Here is a 24,324-nt window from a genome sequence, read left to right on the forward strand (position 1 = left end):
GCGAATTTTGAGATATAGAGTGCTACACAGGGCCTTAAATTGCAGACCTGGCTTGGTCATTTAAGCTGTTGCAAGGAGTGAAATTACTATTACCAGAGGCTTATGGGAAAGCTGAAAGCTAGATGACTTGGGTGGGCTTCCCATCACACTATGATCAACAGGGCGAGGGACCTCTTATACATTATGGAAAGTGAAGTTGAGTCAATCCGATCAGCTACTCAAAATTGCGCGTCAAACTGTTATATTGTCATGCCGGCTCCAAATATATCATCAACTAAATCTGATTTTCTTGGCGACTAGCTTAGATTCTTCTAGTTTGAGATTATGTTTTTAAAACTCCGAATTAAATCTCTGAACAACAATATCTATTTTCAGTTCCAAAACTGACTTACAATCAAATAAAATAGATTTTTTCCTAACGTTCCCCATGTTCAAGTGTGAATGTACTTTAAAGAATTGAACTGTGTTCCATCGATTGAATTCAATCAATAGCCCCAGTAGTATATAAGTATACAAGGAATATTTCATAATGGATAAGATGGAAGGTTATTTTGATTCACATGAATGCATCTGGACGATCAAGCTCATGCTGAAAGTTCTCTCTCCTACCTCACCACTTTAGCATACAATATTTTATATCTTTTGCGATTGACTGTATGTACCTGCGATGAACTATCTTTTGTTATTTGACAATCCCATCTTCATCTTTGCTCAGATATGCAGAATTAGAAACATTAACTCTTCTTTAGAAAGGTATCTCATGGGACAAAAAGTTCATCTTATAAGCTTAATTTCTCTTTAAAAATTCCTTGTTGCTGGCAGCTAAGAACCATACATCTATTTCACAAAGTATCATTCATAGAGGTGAAACTGAATTGTAAATTTAAAAAATATAAATTTCAATTATATTTTTTAAGTTCTAAAAGACTACTATCCTTGAAATCAAAAATTAGTTTGGAATAACCCAAGTACATTTCTTAAACTAAGAGGCAATTCAGGAAAACATTGGAAAAATAGTTTTAGTGAAAAAAAAGACCAACATGCTGGGTGGCTAGCACAACTTCTTTGCTTTTAATTAATGTTCGAGGCCTCTTAATGTGTCAGAATGCTTTAGATTAAATCAAAAGATCGCTGATGCACTATGGAAACACAAAATTCAATGGTTTGATTCAAATTTTTAAGATAGCAAGAAGACATGAACAACAACAACAGTTTTTACAAATTTAAGCTCGTCCTCCACTATGACAAATCCTTGTACTCGTTCATTTGATCTCTCTTTACAAAACCCAAATTGAACATTTGTACCTTCTCCAAGTGTCTTTATCTACCAAAAGAAAAAAAAGATCGCCATTTCTCTTTCCAAGAGGCCTCCTTTTGGAAGACTGATTTATATCATTTACTTCAACATGATGCTTTTTCATTTCCATATGATAGCTCATAATTTTACATACCATGACTCTTCACCTTTTTTTGTGCTCACCATAACCTTGATAAAAAATGATACCTTCTATTTTGCCATGCTTGTGAAGCTCACTATCCTTTTTGGGTGATGCAAGATAGAATACCCTAAGATGTTATTGCAGCACCAACTACCCTCTGAAATTCTTTGTTTTGGCATATATTTTATGCAAGAAAAATTTGACTGCTAAGAAATGATTCAAATAATTTATCAAAAAAATAGAAGAAGCTTCAAATAGTCCAAAAATTGTTAAAAAGAAAAAAAAGTGTAGACAGTTGCATTAAAAAATTGAAACCTCTTTATCCAGCTTTTGTAAATTGCCACATGGTTTTCAGGTTAAAGACCAATTTTTTCTGGTAAATTTAAAACTAGCACTTGCACCCAAAGAAGGTGCAAGGGGTTTGCCGACAGGTGTTTGAGTGAAGAGCATACTAATTGAATCTATATTTAATAATAATGTATTGAATAAATTTGCATGTTTGCTAACTTTGAGGAAGTTAGCCATTAAGTTTTGTTTATATAATTTTGTTTTCAAACTTAATTTGTATCTACTCTTCAAACAGTTGTTTCTTAAACTTGTCTTAGACTTGTAGATATTAAATGGCATCTATTTAGCTATTGACATGTTCATGAGCCAATTTGACTTCAAAAAAAATACACGCTCTCCCTTGGAAATATGTTGAAATGGTACTAAATAATTTCCAAGTGATATAGAATATGTTCAGATTTGTGGTCATTGCAAATTTAGATTCAAAATCATACAATCAAGTGAGAAAGTCATTTGTGCAAGATCACTTGATAAGGCATCAAACTTTGTCCGAGAGTAGATGATAAAGGAATTCTTGAAGTGCAAAGTCTTGGGATATATTTCAAAGCAATAAAAAGAAAATCAAAAAGTAGGGTCATCAATCAAGTCATCCTTTGGTAAGGGATGAAGCCTTAAAATATCAAAGAGACCATTGATGCATGAAACTCATGTGGAGAGAAATCTGTTGGTTCATTGTAAACTGCCATATAGCAATTCATATTTAAAGCATTCTCAAAATGGATCTGCTCAAGCTAAACTAATTGAAAGAAATGTTTTACCTTAGTAATTGTTTTAGATTAAGGTAAAAGCAGGTTTTGAAGGGGTCCCGAAACTCTTTACAACAAACAGAAAGATAAACCATTAAGCACACCCAGGTTTAAAGAGGACCTAAAACCAGCAAAACAACTAAACCAGGTTTTACAGGGACCTAAGACCAACAGATGTGACCAGAAAAATCAACCATAAGAACACTAGAATCTGGAAAGTCAACAGACTAGAACAAAGCAACCTGACAAACCTCCCAAACCAGTTTCCAACAAACCAAAAACTCGGCCAGTTCACCATCACTAAAAAACTAGTCAGCATAAGGGAACATAAGATTTTCCTTTTGATTTGAAGTTGTCCTTACGCGACCGAAGGATCATATCTTAAGGGGGAGCAGAAGACTTAGTCTTCTTCTTTTTAACCGCAATCCAACCATCCTCAAACTTCACTGCCTCAGCAACCTAATCCTCAAAAGATAAAGACCCAAGGAATCCAAGGGACACAGAAGCCGCATCAAACTCCCTGAGAGAAACAGACTCCCTAGGAGGATCATCCGAAGCAGGGGAAGAGACCAAAGCATCCTCCTCAACCACGAGTGCAGAAAGAACGCAATCCACAGCCACAGCATTCGCAGGAGCATCCAAGGAATTCACCAAAGCATCCACCTCAACCACTGGCTCAGAATGGACACTAGCCTTAGCCTCAGAATCCACAGGGGCAGGCCGAGATTGTTTCACCGTGTAGTGCTCAGACAACCAAGAAGGTGGTCATCTAGACTTGGATTTCCCAACAGCCCAACGGGCAGCAATGTGCCTCGTCAAGTGGCAGTTCCTGCAACGAAAAGGGATACCCTCGAAATCCAACATTTGTGTCCAAGAGCCCCTTGAGGAATCCAAGCAAATCGTCTCAGGAAGGCCCTTAGAAACATCCAAGTTTACAAGAAAGCGCGCACAGGTCGAATGGAGAATATCCAAAGTGTCAGCATCCACATATAAGAAATCACCAATAGCATTACCAATAGTTTCAAAAATCGAATCCTGCCAAAGATGAATCGAAAGATTAGGAAGCCGGACCCAGATAGAGAACTTATTAAAGGATTCTGAGAGTGGACCAAATTCCGTGTGTCATGGTTTGGCCATAAGTGGAAATTTGCCCTGCCAAGAAAAATAATTGTGACACAAAATAATCTTCCTGTCATCAGAACTTTGAAACTTAGCTAATAAAAAACCTTTTGCACACGAGAAGATGTGAACATTATTTTCTATGAGTGGCATCCAATTCTTGGAGATCCAAACATGTAGATCAACAAGAGAGGGTCGATAACCTCGAAATTGAAAAATGGCAGCAAGAGAGGAGAGCTCTTCTGTCGTATGAAAAATTTCTTCAATAGATTCAAGATGAAGAGAAACCTTGATAGGATTTAAAGCTCTTACAGGCGACACAAGAGGGGGCCCAGATGAAGCCGCATGAGGGAGAGCGCCATGTAAGCCAACATGAGGGAGAGCACCATGTAAGCCGACTTTGAAGGCAGCCACGTCTAGAAAAGTCCTTCCTCCCGAACAAGGAGACCCAAGAGCCGAGCGAGGGGCAGTTACTTTAGTAATTGTTGTTAATTTTAAATCTAGTTAAATTTAAATGATATTGATTTTATTGTTTTGAAGGTTTGTAACACATTTTGCAACATGTCCATCAACCCAAATGAGTCCATGCGAAGTCAATCTAGCACTGCAAGGGCATGAGGGGGAGAGACAGAGAGAGAGACCTTAGCTGACATTTTGTGGGATTGTGTTATCTCATTGCTTTCCATTGAACCCGTGTTAAGCACGTTCCATTTTACCAAAATGGATAGGCCTTGTCTAGGTAAAGGATATGATAGCATCAATTCTAGTTTTTTCTTTATGCCTGAGCCTTCCATTCTAGTTGTGGAGGTGGTTTTGTACTTTGGCAAATATTGAAATGCTCAAGGCTTTTCTTGTGATAGTAAAAGTCATTCACATTGAAACATGGAGGAGGTTGTTGTGGTTTATTAGGTGGTTGACATAGAAGAGCTTGCTAGTTAGGGTTTGTTCTCATGTTATTAGAATTTGTCTCTCCATATTCCTCATTCCATTCATATCTTTGTGGTGTGAGCTCTTTCTAGTTGGACTCATAGACGATCACTTTAGAGAAGGTTTATTTTTTTTGACATCTACTCTTTGTTTATATTGTTGGATGATTTTTCTTGATGGGTCTTCTTGTTGGTTTTATTTATTTCCAATGAACCAATTTTATTTATGACAATTTTTGGGCTATAGATTCTTTTGTTTCCTTTAGAGCTATAGGTCTGGGATTTCTCTATCTTGCTACATATCAATTGTGCATTGATTATATGTGACAATTTTGGGTTTAGTTTAAATCTTTTACTCTACATCTCCATGCATATTGTGGACATCTTCTTTGGTCTTGAGTTACATGGTTAAGGGTTTCTCCTATCTTTATGGCTGCCTTGTTGAGGGCTTTCTTTGTCTAGTTGTGGGAGCAAGCTCATTGAGGTTATGGGAGCCTATTCAAAATCCTCCTAGATACTATGGGATCCTTTTCACTACCCATGCTTCAAGTATGGAGAGCCTATGAGAACTTTTTGGATTAGTGGCCTTGTTTCAATGATTTTGAATGAATTTTTAGTTTATAGCTTGATGATTTTCAGTCTTTAAATAGGCTTCTATTGGTATGTGAGCTATCTTTTAGAGCTAATTTTTTCCAAGCTGTACATGTATTTCAAAACTTTTTTTTACCCATAGTAAAAAAGGTTATTATTTCATCTTAATTATTAATGATGCAATACAATATAAAAATACACTAATATACATTAAAAAATAAAAGATACATATTTTAAAACATTTGATATCAAACAAAATAATTTATTTTTTGTAAGGCAGATCCAGTATATTACAATACATTAACAAATTATAAAGATGATTTTATAAGATATGATTATTACATCAATACATACATGAATTAGAAATTTCTAATTTTTCTTTTTCAATATGACCTTATGGATAAGATTTGATTTCAAGACTATAAGATTGAACATAAAATGCTACACCAACGCTCTTTTTCAAATATTCTTTTTAATTAAAATATCCAACTAAATCAATTAATTGAGAAGTTGTTGTGTCATAAGAAGTATATTGTTTTTTAAAAATTTAAAGATTTCTTTTTAGAATAAGCATTGACATGATTAATCAAAAAAATTGTAAGAGCCAAGTAAAAATTTGCATACCATTGATTGAGTTGGTCGAGTTTATCTAATTTAGTAGTGCCTTATAATTTCTTAGCAAGATTCATCTTACCTTCATTACTCCATTTCCAGTGATAGCTGCATTTTGAGTTGTTCTACCAATTTGAAATATTTCCATTCGAGAGCCTTGTACAAGATCCTTTCTACTACATAAGGGAAAACAAGTTAATTGTCGTCCATGTACGCAATTCTGCTTCATTAACCATTACCTTTCCCCTGATTTACCGCCCTAAAAAACCCCAGTACCTACCCACAAACATGCCAAAACAAATCACCATAAACACCAATAGTCGTTCACCTTTTTTTCATTTTTTTGTTTTCTTGATTGCTGATTGATCCATTTGTGCATAAAGTACTATAGCAGCTATTGGGGGTCTTAGTGGCAGGTATTGGGAGAACATTTTAAAATAGCACTTTAGACCACCTCACACTATGAATTCTACAAAGAGCTCCGTAAATGGGAAAAAATTGATAGTTTAGCTTTAAGCTCTTCACTCACCTATGGAGGTCAACAAATTTTGAGTTATGGATTAGGAAATTAGCCTAGGATTTTCCCTATATCATTTCTCTCTGAGCACAGTAAAATTTATTTTTAGTAGGCTCCTTTAGTCCATAAAACATATATAATCACATAAAATTGAAAAAATAGAAGTGAAATTGGTAAAGAAAGAATCAATGCTGGAAATAATATTTATAATCACTCTTTGTTACCATTATGTGCATAAATGAAAGTTGTGTCTAGCACCCCTGGAAAGAGAATGAAGAAGAGGAAATTGCACAATTAACTACCGCATTTGCATCCTAGTTTACCATAAGTGGGGTCAGTCATTGCAGTCCTCCATTTGGGTGCTCTACAACACCCACTTTTCCATTTTCAGCATCTTGCTCTACATATGTGTCAGTACCCGGCTGGAGAAAGACTTCATCAGACGAGATTGACAAAGTGATTTAGGGAATTTTGGTAATAGTGTTCTAAATCCATAACTTTCTTCCCCTTCTCGCACCTCTGTTCTTCATCAAGCGGTAGAAGTGGATGAAAGACCTTGCCGCACCCAGACAGACAACACTAGTCTACCACTCATACACCATCGATATTTTTTGTTGTGTCTACCTCCATCACAATCAGTTTTCTCCTGGGCATTGTGATATTAGCTCTTCACAAATACCTTGGCAAACTATTCACAAGCAATGTCTTCCATAACACAATTGCTTGCAATATCTGTGTTTCTGAATGGTGCCCAGCCTATTCTTTCAGGTTCCCCTCCACTATTTTCATGTCCAAAGCAATTATATTCTCCATGACTGATATGGCCACTATATATTCTAATATGGACATTTAATGACCAATATGGCCATTATATTCTATCTGAGTCCTACGGTTCGGAAAAGAGTCTGAAAAAAAAAAGTTAATTCTTTCAACCACTAAATTTTAAATTTTTGTTCAGCTTGAAAATGAACAAATTGGTTGATGCAACAGGTGTAGCAATTGGATGTGGGTGGCAAAAATTTGTGGCATATGTCAATATTATCTCTTATTACATTGTGGGTCTGCCAGCTGAAATATCGTTGGGTTTTGTAACATCAGAAGCAAAAAGTGTGAACACTTTCCTTCTTGTACAGGATATAAAATTGATCAATATCTTATACAGGAAGAACAACTGATAATATATTATTTAAATGTTTAACATTATTTACAGTGAATATGGTGGTGTATGATTGGCAAAGTTGTACTGCAGATATTGATTCTCATTATTTTTATAGCACGAACAAACTGGAATATAGAGGTACCAAACTTTATGCGTACGAGAAATTCAGTCCTGCCTTAATTAGAGTTTATAGCCCAGATAAAAATTATTTAAGCAGAGCCATTCATAACTAAATGTAGGTCTAAGGTGCTGTAAAGTGGTAGAAGCCAATGAAAGGCTTCTATTTCTTTTGACCTGCACATTTGGCCTGATCCCATAGAGTTCGTCTCGGAGCATTTCTTCTTTCCAGAGAGTAATACTGTTATTACGGGTAAAAAGCATTTATTAAAGATGATTCTCTTTGGTATTGCCCTTGTGCTTGGGTTGGGCACACTGCATATAAATGTGATGTCGGCATGCATGGTCCAGGCCTCCATTTCGTCTTGCTCACTGATCTTGCTGAAATGCTTGCCTTCATCATCGCCAGAAAGAATTCCCTGCATCCCTCTCTTGCAATGCTAGCTTTGTAGCACAACCCAAAGAATCCCATTGTGCGCATTTAATGACAACAAATATAGAATTGATGTTCATGAAAGTGACAGATCGATAACATGTGAAAGAGGGGAACCTACAATGAATGATGTGATTTGAAAACTGCTGATTGCATACAATCAATCAAGATAGAATCTATTCCACAGATTTGATATAACAATCACCCCGTACTATGATAGGTAAATGGTTTTCAGATAGCTTGTTTCCCGGTGTGAGACAACTTCCGGTTGCTGGCAACCTCAGAAGGAAAGCCTATCGGCTAAAAATACCAAATAGCTATAAAGGAATTATTATCCAGGCACAGTTATCATGTTGTAGCTTGGCATCCCACAATAGAGATTGCTACCTTCTTATAACTCACCAGTCATTTCAATAAAGCTTCATTATACAGCAGTATAGTATGTTTTCTTTTGTTCATTCCCTTTCATAACCCTTTCAAGTCTCTAGCATTTAGTATGATGTCAACCTCATCTCTAGTTGAACAGAAAGAAAACATAAATTCATCTGCACTCCACCAGAAAAAGACAGTGAATGTGAGCATTTATAAACACAAAAAATGGTAGTGTACTCATATACATACTCATATAGTATCTCAAATAAATCTATCTCAAAAATAACAAGCCGTCTGACTTCAGAATGCCTATATTTGAATTGCAACATAAATTAGAAAGTGCCTCAAACTATAATCTGTGTGTCCAACACACAACTAGCTGTAATGAAGGTTCAGCAAGCTAATAGCTCCCTATAATATTTTAGGAGTTCTTGTTATCCACTCATAAAACCCCTTTGCTCCCATTGTAGTTTTGCCTATCAGCATAATTACAGTTTGACAAAACAAATAGCAAACTAGTTACTGCATAAGTCTTACAATAAATATCTTGGATTAGCTTTATCCATACATATGTTTAAAAATTGAGGACTGTGTAGCTATCTGTAGTCTGCAAATTTGTCTCTCTATATGGCACCTTCCCTAAGAAACATATACATCTCTTGAGAGTCAGGACCCAACATAAAACTCACCATATTATATGAATATCTCACTGTACTCATGATAACCATTAAATGTGCTCAACTGATTTAGTCATGCAGAGCATGCCGAAAGGCCTCTCCATAAAGTGGAAGATCCATAAATTCCAATGCTAAATCCAAAACCATGATTCAGACCATTATTCTTACGACACAAAACGATCAATGTTGCATGAAGTGACGCCATGTAATTAAGCCTCTCTCGCACAATATTATTTTTGGTTTGTCTTTCTGTACAGAAGATCAATTGTATATGCTACAGGTGGTCAGGTCTAGATAGACTATAGACTTCAAAGAAAACATGCCACATGTCAGAAAACTTATAGGGTACACACTTTGATTTATAGTCAAATAGAGCATGCCAGAAGGTCTCTCCATAAAGTAAAAGATCCATAAATTCCTATAATAAATCCCAAAGCATTCTTCTGATCATTGTTCTTAGAAAAGGTGCCACACCTCATAAAACTTATACAGTACACACTCTGATTTATAGTCAAATAGAGCATGCCAGAAGGCCTCTCCATAAAGTAGAAGACTCATAAATTCTAATAATAAATCCCAAACCATGCTTCTGACCACTAGTCTTACAACACAAAATGATCAATCTTGCATGAAGAGATGCCATGTAATTCACTCTATCACAAAATATTTCTTTTTGGTTTGTCTTTCTGTTAGAAGATCAATAATATATGCTACAGGTCTACAGGTCCATAGGGACAATAAACTTCAAATAAAAGGTGTTACACGTTAGCAAACTTATAGGGTACCCACTCTGTTTACCAAGAAGTTGTCCCTGTTGTTCCCAATTTCGAGATACAAAGTGCTACATAGGGCATTAAAATTGCAGAACTGGCTTGGTAATTTAAGGTGATGCAAGGAGTGAAATTACAATTACCAGATGCTTATGGGAAAGCTGAAAGCTAGATGACTTGGGCGGGCTTCCCATCACACTATGATCAATAGGGTGAGGAATCTCTTATAAATTATGGAAAGTGATGTTGAGTCAATCCATTCGGCTACTCAAAACTGTTATACTGCCATGCCAACTCCACAAATATCATCAACTAAATCTGATTGTATTGCCGACTAGCTAGATTCTTCTAGTTTGAGATTATGTTTTTAAAGCTCTGAATTAAATCTCTGAACAATAGTATCTGTTTTGAGATCCAAAACTGATTTACATATCACTGTCATGATACATATTACTATCATTAGCATTTCTGAAGTTGTGCCCTCATCCTCTTTTTTACTGCTATATGTGACTTTTCCACGGATTCGATCATATTGTCAGATAATACACACATAAACTGACTAGACCAGAGTATTTGATTCAAATAACTCATTCAATGATTACAAAGATTTCTGCTTTCGATAATTGCTGACAACAAAGATACAGTGATCATAAATATATTCAAAAAATATTTAAAAGGCTGAAATGCCTAAATGCTGAAATTTTCGAACAATTTTAAATGCTTTAACTTGAAGTGCATATGCAACCTCTGTGTGAATCCACCTTTAAGAGTCTTCTTTTAGCTCCATTTATGTACCATAGGCAGAAGCAAGTTAAATCTTTATTTTTGCCGAAGAATTTACTCGATCTTCCTTACAAAATATCAACATTTCTACAAAAGACCGATGTGAAATTCACATATTTTGTAACCATCATTGGATGCACCATTCTTTGTATGTTAGTGATGGTTTTTGGCTTCGTTGGGACAAGCATACGTTTAGCAATTAAAGACAAACAACGTCAGAAGATAATGACCACCAATACGGGCCTTAGTCTAGTTTCCAAGAAGTTGGCTTGGGTGCATTTCTATTAGATCTTAGAGCTCGGCTTGGTCCATGATGTTTTCAATGTGAGCAATATCAAGGCACATACACCAACTCTCATGAGGGAAGTTTCTATCACTCTTCATTAGGCTACAACTTCCAAGATTTGGTGCTTTATATGATCCCAATTGTTCTTCAAGCTCCATTTATGTACCATAGAAAGGAGCAAGACAAATCTTTTTTTTTTTGAATGATTCAATCAATTTTAATAATAGAATATATGCATTTCTACAAAAGACCTGAGCCAGAGATCAAGATATTTCTCAACTATCATTGAATATCTTGTTCTTTCAAACGCGATGATGTTTGAGCATATGTTTAACAATGATCAATACTGGAAGATGAAGACTTAGTCTAGTTTCTTAGAAGTTGGACTGAATGCCTTTCACTAAAATCTTAGAGCTCAACCCAGTATCCATTATGTTGTGTGTGAACAACAAGGCACGTTCATGACAATTTCTGGATTTGATTGTGTAAATTTTTTTGTCATCAATGTTTTGGATCACTTATGCTCTCTTGCATCTCAATGATGGATCATGTAGTGTGATTCAAAACGTTACTGATAAAAACTTTTTACACAATCAAATCTGGAAATTGTCATGAACATTCCTATAGATTGTGGAATTCTAATAGCTCTAATCACAAGGCATGTATATCACTCTTCTTTAGGTTACCACTTCAAGTTTTGTAATGTTGTCTGAGGACGGTATGCTCAATATTCAGATGCACACCAATTGAATGAGGCAAATGAATGTATACCTGAACAGCTGCAAAGTAATGTTATCAATAGTCATCTCTTATGTCAAAAATTTCATCATTTAGTCTAAAAGTTTGAAAGAACTTCACCTGCGAGATGCAATGATGAGATCATGTTTGTAGTGATCTCTCTTCTATACATTGCCTAGTTTATCGGAGCTTTTTCTATCCGCATAATCATTAAACTAAGGAAGATATAATGTGCATATAAAGAATAAAATTCCCACAAATAAGCATTTTAGAGAGATTGACTGGGAATTTTTCCTATGCTTGGCCAGTGAGCCTTATCCAATCAGCACTTTTCCTTATTTTAAAAATCTAGTTTAAATCAACAATTTTAACAAAGAGAGCATGACATCTGTTTTGAGTCTTGATTGCTATTTCCTTTGTATTTATTGTTGTTTGTATGTATCTGAATAATACCAAATTATTAGCAGATAAGGCTTATGATCATAATAATGTCACCTCAGTGGCAAATTTTTCTTTCCATTTTTTTAGTATTCGCTTTCTATCTTTAAGCAATTTGTAATGTTTTTCTGTCCGAGTGGTTTCTTCTCCAATCTCTATATAAGGAGAAGAACTTCTTTGTAGTTGTATCCTGTTAATTAATAAATATTGAAATATCATGTCATATTAATTTTTGCATCAGTATAGTTTCGTTACTGGTTTTTGTTGCATGTCTCCTGAGGTTTATTTCAGCTGTGAGTGTTATATTACTTGTGCACCAACAGATGGGAACAACTGAGCAGAAAATTAATGAATGTGGTACTTAAATTATATTGGCAAGAAAGGGCATTGTGTTGGATTCAAAGTACAACATGTCTCCTCTTTTTGTAGTTCCTTACCACCTCAGTGATGATTTAAAACGTTTGTATTGTAGATCTATGATTCGTGGTAAGGATGATCGTGGATACACAAATTGCAGTGAAACTCTTAAATTTGTTATGGTCAGTGTTGTTTATCCATAGTCAATGTCGAACTCAAGGATGATACTTATAGAGAATAGCTTAAGTAAACCGTTCTTACCATGAGACTAGTCCACCATATGAACAGAGGATGGCTGTAACAAGACCAGATGTGTGTCTGTGTGATACTTTTTATTTTGCATTGGATGATGATTGATATATGTTGCTTTCTGTTACAAGTTGATATACTGATGCTTGTATCTTGATTTTTCAAATGAGCTATGAGTGATAATATCATGTCAAACTGTATGTGCTTAGTTGCATTGCTATTGATTTGTTGAGAACTGTTTATCTGTTAAAAGTGGCTTATAAGAGGATAAGTAATCAAGAAATGGCCCTAGAATAATGCGAAAGGTATAGGATAGTAGAATAAAATGATAGGCATTAGGCACTGACCATTTCGAGACATTGTCATGAATGTATTTATGGGTTCTGTTTTCTTCCTGTGATCATCAGTTGATCTTAAAGTCAACATTTTCCCCCTTGCATGTATATATTTCATTGAAAGCTGCCAAGATATTTATATTGTGTTAGCTCATCTTGTCAGAGAAGATAGATGATTATAAGTATTCTGAATGCCTTTGCAAAATTCTTTTGAACTTTAGGAGGCTGGGACAAAGCCGTACCACCACTCCTAGAAAAGAAACTGACACATGCAAGATTTTGTCTGGCCTATGTGAAGGTTAGTTTTCAAATTTAAGCACTTTGTCAACAGACTGTTTTTTGAACTCTTGATCTATATGGGGCTCACTTTGTTTCCTAACAACAAATACATGACTGATACTATTGTATAATATTAATGGTGTTGAGTATTTGATCATCTTTATAGTTTTTTGCAGGTCAAACTACTGGAACACCAATTTCTGTTCTCGTGCCAAATAGAGATCAAAGAGGACATGTGAGTAATTGGAAACAAATGTAGAAGGGCTTTCCTTTGCATATGATATTCAAAAAAATATCTATCACTGGAGAATGTAATTTTAATTCTGAACAGATGTTGTGTATTCTGAATATATAATAATGCAGTGCACTCAGAAGGATTGCAGCTCTTTTAGTCATTGAACTAATTAGGAGTTTTGATATCAAATGGGTTTTTTCATTTTTGAATTTTTTGTAAATAAATATTGTTTTAGATTTAGTAAAAAAGAAAACGAGACATGAATGGTCATTCAAGTGCATTTGTGAATATCAAAGATGATGCACGCTTGGATCTCTGGTGATTGATAAGGATCTCATTAGTATTGACTAGCACAGGTACTTATGCTAATAGTGCCTCATATTGAAACCCTAGCATGTATATTACAATTGAATTTGAATTTGAGGATGAAGTGGCAATTCATAGATTTGAGAATAACCAAAGAAAGCATACCAATCCCCCATGACTAAAGCACTCAAAGTCATAATTAGAATCTGTGCTTTCTACTCCATGATTAAATCTTAAATTTTGGAATGATAAATTGAATGGTAGAGTGAAGAACTCTCTTGCTTCAAACGATGTTTCCAAGCTCCTTTGCTCCCACCTTACAATTGCACTATGTTAGTTTGGTATGTCCACAATAGCTTGGACCCCCAAATTCTATCACAGTAATTGAAGACCTTATCAGTGACTACGTCTCTTCCCCTAATTCAAATAAACAAGAAAAGTAAAATCAATGTCATTTGGCCATTACAAATATGTTGAATAAAAAAGAACTATCATACCATTTTAAAGAAAGAAGGATTAATATTTACCATTTCAAAGGCATCTAAAAACTGAATAAACAATAATTAATTAAAGCTCACAGAAGAATAAAAGTTCCATCATAAAAGAAGTTCAAAAACAAAATAAAGCACCCAATTTAAGTAAAAGATTGTTCACTATTTTTCTATTTTCTTGTAAAAAAAGTGAACTCAACACATTCTACATACATCATGAATTCTACAATTAAATCATACTCTCCTTTCACATATTAAACAAGATCTGCAAGAAGCCCCAAATGATAACCCAGAAACCCTAAACAATAATAACCCAAATGCCCTAAACAGAGGTATTTCCTGGGTAACAGCATATCAAACCAAAACCAGTCTGTTACCTGGAAATGAAACCCTAGAAGCGAGATTCATCATCGCTTTCGAAGCTCTCAGAGGCATCCTTCATCTCTGCATCCACAGCTTCGCCATTAACAATCTCTTTCTCTTTCTGAGCTGAAAGAGGGGGAAGAGCGGCCGTCATAATATTCTCCTCTTCCTCCTCCTCCTCCTCTTCTTCCTCCTCCACCACTTCGACCTCAACATTCTTAGCAGTGCCGCCGGCCATGATGCGTATGAGATCCTCTTCAACTCTGGAAACAACACCAGGGTTTATATCAGGTCGACGGCGGAAGCGTCGGCGGCGAGCATCCCGCATGGGAGGAGCGAGGCCATCTCTGAACTCTTGACCTACCACTGCAGCTGAAGCTTGCCCTTCCTCTCGCACATGGATGATCTGCCCTATGTCCGCGGTCTTTATCAGCGTGCTGTCGTCGTACGATTTGTATGACTCCACAATTGCCGGTAGATCCAGTAGCGAGGCAGGAAACCTTTCGTTTCCGATCACAAAGCTGCCATTTCTTCCGTCGTCTGAGAAGCTGATATCGAGGAAGTTGTCGTGCGCCGAAGACGGATTTTCGTCCAGTACTCTGTTTATTCTCTCGGCTATGGAAGGCGGAACTCTTAATATGAATTGTTCCTCCATTTTGCAGATCGGCGAACAGGAGCTGTACTATGCTCTTCAAAGTTCGAGGATTCCTTTTACGTATGATAAGAGTAAGATTTGTACAAAACAGTGGAAATTTCTGTGCCTGCGATAAATTGCATTATTTGGATGAGTTCTACATCAACAGTTAAAAGTGCGTGATCTGCTCCGAAAACATGAATTTTGAGAAGGTGTTGATGAACAGACGGTTCGAAGAGGACAAATTTATGAAAGTCAACAAACACTAGGGTTTCAAAACACCTATCGGCGGACAGGAGTTATACTATGATGCTCTTCGAAATTCGAGGGTTCCTTTTCGGGATAATGAGATAAGGAATTGGATACGACGGCGGAAGTTTCTCTTACTGCGATTTATTACATATTTCGATGAGTTATTCTATCAACGGTTTGAAGTTTTATGCGGAATCGGCTCCGAATACATGAATTTAACGATGGTGCAGATGTACAGACGAGTCGAAGAAAACAAATTTGAAGGACGTAGAAACCTAGGGTTTCAAAATACCTGAATAATGTAACGGATGCCGAAGAACAATGTTCCAGCTGCTCAAAACCCTGTTAAGAGGTTCCGCTCAGATGAATGGATAGATCCGCAAATTATACAGAAAGCCACGCACGATCTTGAGGATTAGGCCTGTGCTGTTTTAATTTAATAAAAACCAATTTCGTATTGCATTAGCCTACGTAACTTCTCAATTATACCCTCTCAAGCATTCATAATGCAAAATCACTGTTACTAGTACTTGCACCTAAAGATACGCTGATAGGGTTTTGATATGAAGAGAAAATGAAGATTTAGGTAATAATGAAGCGTTAACATTGAACCTCTACAAATATGTAGCATTATAGAAGGAAGTCATGTATATGTGACATACATCTTGGATGAATTTTTTCGATTAAAGAGCAAAAATAGGTTTTAAAGGGATCTAAAACCTTTCAAAGTCATTATAATGAATATTACAATAAAGCTCCAAAATATTTGTGTCCCAGACAAACTTGTATCACCATAGAAAAAAACAACTAAGCAAAATCTAAAAAATCAAACGAACTCGATTAGAAAATAAACACAAACATAAAAACAAGAAACCTACAATAAAAGAGCACCTAGAGTTAGGCCAGTTCCTTTAGAGTGCCATCTCCTCCTTGAGATCAACAATTTGAAGCACCACGCTCTTGAAGTTCATAAGTTCCACAAGACGATCAGTAGTCATCTTCTTCTTTGTGTTTCACGTCATATACTTTCTTGACCCCATTCATCCATCTTTGTATGAATTATAGTTACAATGGTATTATGTTGTATTTTTTGGAGTTCATCCTAAGAAAATGTGATATTGAAATTCATGGAAAAACATAAAAAATATTGTATATGTAACTATAAATATTCATTCTTTCCTCATCGTAGTCAACAATTATGGACCCGTAGAAGAGAAATTGATAGAATCAATAAGAAAAAATAAATCATGAATGGAATAATTTAATGTGTAGTACTTTAAAAAGTAGGTGTACAAGTAACTATACATATCTAGGCTTTGTGTGAGATCAATTTCTAGGCTTCATCTCTATAGAATTAGAAGAAAAGTTCTTATCCACTTTGGTAATAAAAATCGGATTTTGAGTCCTCTATTAAGAAGATGTTAAATTCATTGATTTATAAGGTTGCTTTTGAGTATTTGTTGAATCTTGAAAGTGAGTGAGTAGTAGTTGATTTAGTATTTTATATAAGTATTGAGGGCATTCGATACTACAACACTCTCTTATCTTTTTTCTATGGTGAGCATAGTAGAAATGATTTCCCTTCGAATAGTGTAGATCTATGGCCTTATTCTAGATGAATTGTGAAATGACCCTAGCTATAAAGGTCACTAAAAACCAATACTGAACTGTGGCAATTCGTCAAATAGTTGGCAAACAGGCTCTGATACCACTGAGATGACCCTGGCTATAAAGGTCACTAAATTCCAACAATGTACTGTGGCAATTTGTCAAATAGTTGACAAACAGGCTCTGATACCACTGAAATAACCCTTAATATAAATAGCAATAACCATGCTTGTTAATAGAAGGGTGGTTCCTTTGCAGATCATGCTGTGATCCTACAAAAGCACGTCCACTGAATCATTGTCCGTACACCAATCAAGTTTTTCCTTTATGCATCTGGTGAATCATCAAAAACAAGATACTGCTATCTGCGCAGCAGTTACTTTGTTATGGGAAATGATCCATTAGTTGAGGACAATAACTCAATGTCGCATGAGACGGCTACGCTCTCTTTTCCGCAAACGCTCTAGCATGATCTCATCAGTTGCAGCCTGCCTCCTGACTCCCACGTTTCCTTCTTGAGCAGCCTTACCCAATATGCGAGCACTGTTTTGAGAATCCCTGTCCTTGTAAAGTTCTGGATGATCTCTTCGGAGTTTCTCGGCATATTCACGACCACGTTGAAAGTAATCAGCACTATAACTGGAAGGAATACTTGACTGAGGCCTTCCACGACCAACAAATGGCCGTTTGTCTTGTAACTGTTTCTTTGCAGCTTCTGTTTCTTCTATGTTCCTTAGTTTATACTCAATGGGAAGCCGAACCTCTGCAATCCCTGTGGTCCACTATGTAGAGCTTTCTTCTGAGTTTCTCCTCCTCACCTGGGTATTGCTGCTGCCTATGAACAATCAGAACTTCAGTAGATGGACCAAAAATGAAAGCGAATATCAAGTCCCGTGAGCCAAGTTGACACCAAATTTCTTATATGCGTCTAAGAAGGGAATGTCGGAACTAATGAGTCAGGAGTTCTTTGCTGGCTTTGGTCATTGTAATTCCCTCTGCACACCTAAACCGCGGAACCTGTTGCGTTACACAACACGGGTTAATCACCAATGGGAATCGCGATTTGTTTACTGACCTAATGGGAATCGTGATTTGTTTACTGACTATGTCAATGGTGTTTGGGAATCCTTGTGGCGGTCAAGTTTCCAAAAATGCTGCAGTCTTTAACACCTATGCTGGACGTTGCTACACTTCCTTCTCGGCCCTAACTCGTCTGGGTCCTTCCGCAAGGAATTAATATATTCAACTCGCACCTTCCAGTTTCTGTGATGTCAACTGATCCTCGAACAACGACTGGAATGCATGATGAAAGGCGTCTAGCATTTGCTCTTGCCGAGTGGAATCATGACGATGTGCGGTAGTGCTGTCTGATTTAAATATTGTTGTGCAATGAATGTTCTCAGATCTATCCGGCCTGATTTCATGAATAATGCATTTCCATGATGTTCATGAGTGCTTCACCATTGGGGCTCGTTCTTCCATTCTTGAACTATTCGCACTACGATCTTTAACATAGAATGCTGAAGAAATTCCCTAACTCTTGCCAACAGATCCTAAGAAAAATGATGAACTTCAAACCTTGCAAAACTTCGAATATCAATTTCTCGTAATGATCCTCCAAATTTGGCCTCAGGCCACAAAATCTGCCCTGATGAAATGACTGAATGTCACCTCCAATCTGCAATAATTCAGATGATATTTCACACCCTCAAAATTGCGTACCAATTGAGAGTTATCGTTCTCAATGGCCAACTGTGACAATTGCCGAAACCCTAGGTTTCATAATGCACCTGTGATTGAATCACAATCTGAAAACAAGAGAGATAACACAACTGCTTGATTTGAATGGAGCCCCGGGGTGCCTATTTATTCTTTTCCCTCCATCCTCTCCAGAGACTTCTAGAACCTTTTTGATCTTATCCCTCTAGTGACTTTATTAAATATTTTCCAAGTCACTTTATTAAATACAAGGTCATCTTTTAATATTTATTTATTTAATTAAAATAATTAATTAGTCGTCCTTGGACAACCAGTATTAATTAAATTAATTAAATCGAACTGTCACCAAAAATTGGGGACATGACAGTCCGCCCTTCCTGAAATTGCTTGTCCCCAAGCAATGGCTGAACCATGAACCAATCAGTCTTCTTGGATCCCAAATGTAAATCTGTGTATCATCCCAATCCTCATCATACTCCCGTGGAGAAATCATCAATACTAGTATCTGAGAAACTGTACTCAACATCCAAACAACTGACAACTCTGATGAAATCATCTGAAAACCAACTGTAGATGTCAGTAGGAGAAACCATTCTGCGGAACTCAAGCCAACTGAAACATCAACTCTATCATAACTCAAGCCCCTGTCAAAAAGACACCTGCACCCAACTGCATTGTAGATATGACAACAACCATAGGTACCTGAATCATTGCCATCAACTCCAATCTCTGAAAAACTGCTCCGGGTGTGTCGATGCTGCAGGCTAAATAACTTGCTACTACCACTTCTTTTTTCGAAAGAAGGTGCCAATCTATCCCCTAATGGATGATAAGAAACTGGAGCCAATCTACATCTGCGTGAAATAAAATCTTCTACCTCTGTGTCAAAAGAGAAATGATGAGCGTACCCTACCGTATAATGCCGGTAAGAACCTCCAAACTCTGCTGTTGGCTCATCATCACTGAACTGAGAATCAACAGATGGCTCCATTTTCTGACTCCGAGTGACTGTAGGCTGGATAGGATCCCATGCATTCTGCTCAACAAACCCTTCCTCGAGATCCCTGTGAGGTAGCATAGTAGAAAGGACCCCTATAATCTTCTCAACCAATCTGCAAATAACACTAGTATCATGGATGAGAACACCTTCTGTCACTTTATACGGGTCCAAATGAACACATGCACTATCCAACAAATACTCCATGAACGGTTTAGTGCAGTAAAAATTGTACGAGGAAGCATCAATATACTTCCCTGCACACCACAACTGATCCTCCTGTGAAGGTGGCATACCCCACTGTACCACACTATCAACTAACTGAGAAGAATCAATTTGGAAACTTGACTCTACCGGTATCCTGAACTCATTAAGACCAACTTCTTCCAAACCCTGAACATGTGTGTCAGTCTCAACAATAAGCTCCTCAAAAGCTGTAGGAGTGTACTTACCGTCATCTACCTCAGTAGTCAAATGAATTGGGTCTGGGGCTGGTTTTGACCGTAAATGCTCCAACTCCACAGTCACCTCCTTCAACTGAAACTGCGACTTTTGTAGACCTCGTTGTGTGTCCTCTAACGCCTCAGTAGTCGCTATGAGCTCCTGGGAAAGTTCACTCACCTCCTCTTCACGATCCAAAAGTGCCTCATATGCTGTACTTCCCCACTCAACCAAGTGATCATGGTCGGCTACCAATCGTAAGTAATCCTGCTTCAAAATCCGAACAGCTTCACGCAAGGCATGAATCTCTGCCAAAGAAAAATAACCACCGCTGGACTCATCTGTCATAGAAGAACCCCAACCAGTAATAGCCAACAACTGACGAGCAGAATCAAAATGCTCACAAGCGATAGCAATGTCTCACTCACTAACTTTCAATTGGCTAATCACACGATGGCTCTGGCTGAACTGTCTCCTACAAGCTTCTTCTGGAGTTCTTAAAGGAGTATCCTCAATATTAACATCCATATCTCGCGAATCATCTCCAAGGTCCATATCAATATCCAAATTGTCAAAAATTGTAGTACTGCTGTCAAGCTCTTCTGTACCCAAAGAAACTGTCAAAGAAGCTGTGTCTTCAAAACTGTCCATTTCATCCTCCTGGATGTCATCAAGGTCAAAACGATCCTGGGACTCATCTGTACATGCTTCCAAATATGAAAAATCCTCAACACCCTTCAGCAAGAATGGTCGTCTACATATATAAACCAGACCCAATACCGGTGTATAAAAACTAATACCAACATCGGATGTTCTGCTGGCACAAGGAAAGACAACATCGTATACTCTGCTAATCAAATCCATGATAGTACTCAAACCATCATGGCTATCATAAAGTGCTAAAGATCTTCGGTTGACTGAATCCCAAATGCTGCTGAAACATTCCCGAATCCATATGCAAGAAACAACTGGTAACTCAAGCAAACTCCTTACCTGAGTAATGTGACCAATACCAACTAACTTCACATACCTGTCTGCCATTGTCCTTGTATCCTAGATGTGAATGCAAGATGAACTCGTAACATTATCAGCTACCATATATGATCCTTCTGCTGCAGGGAGCTGAATGTCAGGCATGTAAGATGAAACTAAGCCCAGCTCCATGCCATGCTCATTTCCATGCCTCTCCCAGTCCTGTAATGCCAAAGTTGCTCGAGTGTCCTCAAGCTCGCAAGAAAGCTTGACAACTTCCTCCTCCTTCCTCTTCAAGGCATCTGAATAATCTTTGGTAAGGCTAAGAAGATGGTCACGATCTGATAGAAGATGTAAATAGCTCAGCTTCGTCTTTCCCATTCCTTCACCAATTGCGTGTAAGTCACAGCAAGAAGAATTTGCCTGAACTCCCTTATATCTTCCTCGTAACTAAATCATCTGGATGTGCGCTTCTAACATCTCCCGCATCCTGTCATGATGAGATAAAGAAGCCACAATACTATCTTTACTTACCTTCAGCTGGCTGGACAAATCTTGTGAAGTACTGCCATTCTCATCCTCATGTGATGAAGCATCTAACTGAGCCTGGTACTCTCTCTCAGCAAAATCATGAATGCTCGATGTCTGCTCATTTTCACCAGGTATCTCATCACCATGCACAATGACATCTTCATCATCATCTGAACTTACTTCACTGTAATCATTGCTTGTCGGAACCAAACTACCTTGAGTACATGAGACATCACCTTCGGGAAACTTGTATTCAACTGTCTCAACTTGAGTGTCAAGTTGACAGTTACTATCCATCATTGTAATGTCCTTCTCTGCTTCTTCCTGTGACCGAACTGAAGCCTCTGACTGGCTGCACACTTGTTTCTCGAACTCCTCATTAAGGTTCCTAGTAGCATCTCTCATTGTATTTGTCAACGCTTCGTGAGAAGATTCGCCAAAACGAAATCCAGTTGATTTACTCACCTTAGCTGGGACGGACAGCCTGTCAAGCATACGGTGGTGTTTAACCAACAGTTCAGACATGTTATGTTTGATCTTTCTGAGCTCATCCTGAATACCTGAATAGTCCTCCTTTCCACATTTCCGACTCTGCATACTATGTCTATTACTTGTCCGAGTTTGTGTCCTTGGAGACTTTGTGCTGTACCTGTCCATCTTGGTTGAAGTAGAGTGCTGATCACTCATGTAAGTCGGTTCTCACCCCACAGGATGGCAAGAAAACTGCTCTGATACCACTGAAATGACCCTAGCTATAAAGGTCACTAAAAACCAATACTGAACTGTGGCAATTCGTTAAATAGTTGGCAAACAGGCTCTGATACCACTGAGATGACCCTGGCTATAAAGGTCACTAAATTCCAACAATGTACTGTGGCAATTCGTCAAATAGTTGACAAACAGGCTCTGATACCACTGAAATAACCCTTAATACAAATAGCAATAACCATGCTTGTTAATAGAAGGGTGGTTCCTTTGCAGATCATGCTGTGATCCTACAAAAGCACGTCCACTGAATCATTGTCCGTACACCAATCAAGTTTTTCCTTTATGCATCTGGTGAATCATCAAAAACAAGATACTGCTATCTGCGCAGCAGTTACTTTGTTATGGGAAATGATCCATTAGTTGAGGACAATAACTCAACGTCGCATGAGACGGCTACGCTCTCTTTTCCGCAAACGCTCTAGCATGATCTCATCAGTTGCAGCCTGCCTCCTGACTCCCACGTTTCCTTCTTGAGCAGCCTTACCCGATATGCGAGCACTGTTTTGAGAATCCCTGTCCTTGTAAAGTTCTGGATGATCTATTCAGAGTTTCTCAGCATATTCGCGACCACGTTGAAAGTAATCAGCACTGTAACTGGAAGGAATACTTGACTGAGGCCTTCCACGACCAACAAATGGCCATTTGTCTTGTAACTGTTTCTTTGCAGCTTCTGTTTCTTCTATGTTCCTTAGTTTATACTCAATGGGAAGCCGAACCTCTGCAATCCCTGTGGTCCACTGTGTAGAGCTTTCTTCTGAGTTTCTCCTCCTCACCTGGGTATTGCTGCTGCCTATGAACAATCAGAACTTCAGTAGATGGACCAAAAATGAAAGCGAATATCAAGTCCCGTGAGCCAAGTCGACACCAAATTTCTTATATGCGTCTGAGAAGGGAATGCCGGAACTGATGAGTCAGGAGTTCTTTGCTGGCTTTGGTCATTGTAATTCCCTCTGCACACCTAAACCGCGGAACCTGTTGCGTTACACAACACGGGTTAATCACTAATGGGAATCGCGATTTGTTTACTGACCTAATGGGAATCGTGATTTGTTTACTGACTATGTCAATGGTGTTTGGGAATCCTTGTGGCGGTCAGGTTTCCAAAAATGCTGCAGTCTTTAACACCTATGCTGGACGTTGCTACACTTCCTTCTCGGCCCTAACTCGTTTGGGTCCTTCCGCAAGGAATTAATATATTCAACTCGCACCTTCCAGTTTCTGTGATGTCAACTGATCCTCGAACAACGACTGGAATGCATGATGAAAGGCGTCTAGCATTTGCTCCTGCCGAGTGGAATCATGACAATGTGCGGTAGTGCTGTCTGATTTAAATATTGTTGTGCAATGAATGTTCTCAGATCTATCCGGCCTGATTTCATGAATAATGCATTTCCATGATGTTCATGAGTCTTCACCATTGGGGCTCGTTCTTCCATTCTTGAACTATTCGCACTACGATCTTTAACATAGAATGCTGAAGAAATTCCCTAACTCTTGCCAACAGATCCTAAGAAAAATGATGAACTTCAAACCTTGCAAAACTTCGAATATCAATTTCTCGTAATGATCCTCCAAATTTGGCCTCAGGCCACAAAATCTGCCCTGATGAAATGACTGAATGTCACCTCCAATCTGCAATAATTCAGATGATATTTCACATCCTCAAAATTGCGTACCAATTGAGAGTTATCGTTCTCAATGGCCAACTGTGACAAT

General features: G+C 37.6%; 1 long non-coding RNA gene and 3 pseudogenes across 4 annotated transcripts; all 4 read right to left on the reverse strand.

Annotated features, from left to right (window-relative positions):
* Positions 1-343: 343 nt before the first annotated feature.
* Positions 344-5,959, reverse strand: LOC149567396 (uncharacterized). The gene is made up of 2 exons (XR_016362409.1): positions 5,864-5,959; positions 344-662 (listed from the first exon to the last, which is right to left on the reverse strand). It is a non-coding gene; the product is annotated as an uncharacterized LOC149567396 (long non-coding RNA).
* Positions 5,960-7,452: 1,493 nt separating this feature from the next.
* On the reverse strand, positions 7,453-15,982 carry LOC149567397 (transcription initiation factor TFIID subunit 7 pseudogene; annotated as a pseudogene). 3 transcript variants are annotated; one of them, XR_016362408.1, is made up of 3 exons: positions 15,865-15,982; positions 14,701-15,447; positions 7,453-8,552 (listed from the first exon to the last, which is right to left on the reverse strand). The product of XR_016362408.1 is annotated as a transcription initiation factor TFIID subunit 7 pseudogene, transcript variant X3 (transcript). The 3 variants fall into 3 exon arrangements; XR_016362406.1 differs by lacking the exon at positions 7,453-8,552 and adding an exon at positions 13,846-14,249; XR_016362407.1 differs by lacking the exon at positions 7,453-8,552 and adding an exon at positions 13,846-14,249 and having other exon boundaries at positions 14,701-15,982.
* A 1,409-nt stretch (positions 15,983-17,391) lies between these two features.
* LOC149567398 (protein COP1 SUPPRESSOR 2 pseudogene) lies at positions 17,392-22,423 on the reverse strand (annotated as a pseudogene).
* Positions 22,424-22,943: 520 nt separating this feature from the next.
* LOC149567399 (protein COP1 SUPPRESSOR 2-like) lies at positions 22,944-24,044 on the reverse strand (annotated as a pseudogene).
* Positions 24,045-24,324: the final 280 nt, after the last annotated feature.

Source organism: Cupressus sempervirens, chromosome 3, assembly GCF_028749045.1.
Source record: "Cupressus sempervirens isolate cs-2001-9-10 chromosome 3, ASM2874904v1, whole genome shotgun sequence".
NCBI classification, from domain to species: domain Eukaryota; kingdom Viridiplantae; phylum Streptophyta; class Pinopsida; order Cupressales; family Cupressaceae; genus Cupressus; species Cupressus sempervirens.